Source organism: Vigna umbellata, chromosome 5 (genome assembly GCF_029865625.1).
Source record: "Vigna umbellata cultivar VRB3 chromosome 5, Vumbellata_1.0, whole genome shotgun sequence".
Lineage (NCBI taxonomy): Eukaryota > Viridiplantae > Streptophyta > Magnoliopsida > Fabales > Fabaceae > Vigna > Vigna umbellata.
In genome coordinates, this window is record NC_142169.1 from 17,145,116 (window position 1) to 17,148,922 (window position 3,807).

Genomic DNA, 3,807 nt, shown 5'->3' on the forward strand with positions numbered 1-3,807 from the left:
CAACTGGTTCAAATTTTATATCCGAAGGTTGTAAGTCATTTATAGTTCTAATTCATTTTCTATGTTATTGAATGATCTAAATTCTTAACTATTTAGTTTGTGATTTTAGTGTAACCAGCAGCTAGATTCATGGGAATGTGGCTTCTATGTGATGTGTTGGATTAAGACCATCATTCGAGCTGTCATTACAGATGACTGGAATGAGGTAATGATGTATACTTTCAATACATTACAAATCAAATTCATCTTCAACATATATGAAACCATAATGAATCTTTCTTGAATTTTGCAGCGCTTCAAGAGTACATCGCCTATTCCAGAGGACACAATTAAACAGATAAGGCAGGAGTGGACCGCTTATCTTCTGTAAAGATGGAGTTAGGAATAGTTTTATTTCTTGTTGAACATTGTTTAGTTTTAGTTTAAGTTTTATGTTGATAGTTTTGGTAGTGGATTGAACTCCACATTATGTAGAACTTTGTTTATATGAAACGCATATTTATATTATTGCAAAATTGTTCTGGGACATTTTTCTGTTTTTCAGGTGTGGTTTTATTGAAAAAATAAATCAATTTTTAAAAAAAAAACGCCCAGTAGACGTCCGTTAGTGCACAGTCGGACGTCTATAGACGACCGGCAGTGTACTAACGGACATCCAACTCCCCAGACCCTACCACTAACAATTCAGCCAAGTGGACGTCCGGGGGGCAAGGCGCCGGACGTTTATATGAACGTCCGAGGGTTCACAGCGGACGTCTATATAAACGTCCAACCTGACATAACGGACGTTTATATAAACGTCTGGCCTGACATAGCGGACGTTTATATAAACGTCCGGCCTGACATAGCGGACGTCTATATAAACGTCCGGCCTGACATAGCGGACGTCTATATAAACGTCCGGCCTGACACAACGGACGTTTATATAAACGTCCGTCCTGGCACAACGGACGTCTACATAGATGTCACCCGCATAGACGTCCGTCCTCCCCTGGACATCAAAAGACCCACAGAACGGACGTCTATAGCCTGTTCTACACTAGTGATCAATAAAAGATTTGTCAATAAAATTAAATTGGTTAGTAATTCAGAATTTTTATTATTAACGATATATTTAATCGGTAATGGATAATAATGGATGCTAAAGTATTCACTTCAGATTTTATCGTGATTAAAGTCTATCAATAAATCTATTGGTAAAATGAATTTTTAAAATTCTGTCAGTAATTGAATTTTTTGGAACTTTGTCAATAAATTTATCAATTAAATTTTTTAAAATTTATTAGTAGATTCGTAATTGAATTCTTTTTAAGTTTGTTGATAATTTTGCTGAAAAAAGCATTAGTAAGATGACTGTTAATTTTTTTGCCAAATCTAACAAACTATTTGTTATAAATTAAATGAGGTAGGGTCCATAGTGAGTGTGCTGATCAAGAAAGGGGATATCATCATTTTTTTTATTTCATTTGTTGGAGAACAAAAGTGCTTACATTTAAACTGTAGCACGCTGACTTCATTGGTCTGGAACGAAACACACCAGCTGCCACAACCAACACATCACGTTCCAGCAGTGAAATTCCTCACCGTCCAGCAACCCACAACCAGCACACGGCCTGGACGGAAAAGAACAGAAGCGGCACACACTGATGCTGTCCAGAAAAGCAAGAGGAGGTGCACAAGCAGAAGTGAAGCTCACGGCTGGATTCATTGGAGTGAAGCTCTCGTTTTTCTGGACCAGCTGCACCTCCTCTTGCTTTTCTGGACCAGCTGCACCTCCATTCACGTTGCACCTCTCATGCTTGGTGCACCCTACCTCTTCTTCTTGCCGTTTCAAATGTCCATGTGATAACCCATCTTGTAAAGCAAAAGGTGTCATTGTGGGTGGCGGTTGGGACCCAACATGTGCCTATTCTTTGCTGAAATTTTCATGTCCGTAAGCCTCCCAAAAATAAAGAAATGAATCATTCCTTCCTTTCACGTGGGTGCTGCCACTCCTTTGAAGCTTTGTCTGCTATCCGCATGTGCATGTCCATACTTCTTCATTTGAAAATTCAGCTACTGGCTTCTTTACGTGTGGAATCTCTCAAGATGTTGTCGATCAGTAGGACTTAACCGATTATACTGATTATGTAATCAATTAAGTACTGTTTTCAAGCTAAGTTAATTATAATTTTATAATGATCATACTTTTACATGTTTTGATTTACTATTAACATCCAATCAATTATATTATTATATTATTTGTGTATTTAATTAAATCTATTTCAATGTAATCCTGATATAAACTCTTTTAAAACATGTCTCCATTTATGTATGCAAGATAACTTGATTTATATATAGTGTTGTTCATTTTTTTATCCAAATGTAAATATAGGAAAAAAACCACAATGAAATTACTCAATTTTTTTCTATCATAAGTTTGAGTCCACTTTTGCAAGGAAATTTTTTTTATCAAAGAAACCACTTGGAGAAATTTAGATCTCATAACGGTTAACTTTGCTTTCAAAAGGGATTGCTTCTGCTGGTAAGTTGTGATAATACAAAAAATATAATAAGAATGATGTTAAATGAATTAAATAATATTTGTTAGTATAGGTAAGCAATTTTTGTATTGAAAAAAAAAAATTAAAAGTCGTATTCGCAGCTCATGACTATAGTTGGTGATGGAGTGTTCTCTGCACATTTGATTTTGAGAATTAAAATTTAAAGTCATCTTACTAGTCCACAATTTCTACAAAGTGAATGATGAAGTTGTGTGCCTAAGAACCACTTATTCTAGACTATGCAATTTTTTTAAAACTTGTTCATTGTGATAATTTGTTTAAAAAACACCATTTCAATAAAAAAAAATAATTGAGAAACTTGATGACATACCTTGTGATTTGTAGAAAATGAATTTTAGTAATTTGTATGAAAATTAAACATTAAAAACATGCTTAAGTTAAATGTATTAATTTCACTCGTGTGAAATTATTGGTCAAGATTTGTTACTCAAAACAATATTCCACTTTGTTGTCAAAACATAATGTAGCACCCCATCATATGGGTATGCTTAGTAACTCAATTTTATTCTCTCTTAAGATGATAATTATGAAACAATATGTAAGGATCTATTCGATGTGTTTGCTTCAAAGGATGAATATGAGAGAAAGTTAATGGATGAATTTGGAGATTGTGATATTGTTTGTTTTAAGAGATGGAGAGGTAAAAGTAAAAATATTTAAAGGTAAAATATGTAAAAAATGTAATAAATAAAAATTCTTTAATAGATGAAATTGTTAGATTAGAAATTTATCCTTATAATTAAAATAATTATAAAGTATAATGTAATTATTGTTATTATAAAGCTGTTAAAGACGTAAAGTAGTCAGCCACTTGTTGCTGTCTTTCTTTTTAGAAAAGTATAATTTGACACATCTTTTATTTTTAGGTTCATTCCAGAATTGCGTTTTACAATAAAACGCTATATTAACATAATAATAATAAATATAAATAAAATATTATAATAAAATGATAATTTATGAAATTGGAAGCTAAATGTAATAGAAAAATGGAATTGTCACATGTCTCCTACTGTTTCACAGATCACCGTTTATTCAATCACCAAATTGAAATCATTGGGCCAAAATCAGACTGCTCATATTTTAATCCTCGTTTTAAATCCTTTAAACTTTCTATGCTTAATGACATATTTTATCAATAATATTTTACATTTTTATTAATTTTATCATTAATTTTTTAACTTTGTGAATTTTATTATTTGAATGCCAAAATCATACATATTTTACTTTTCTAAAGTATGGTTTC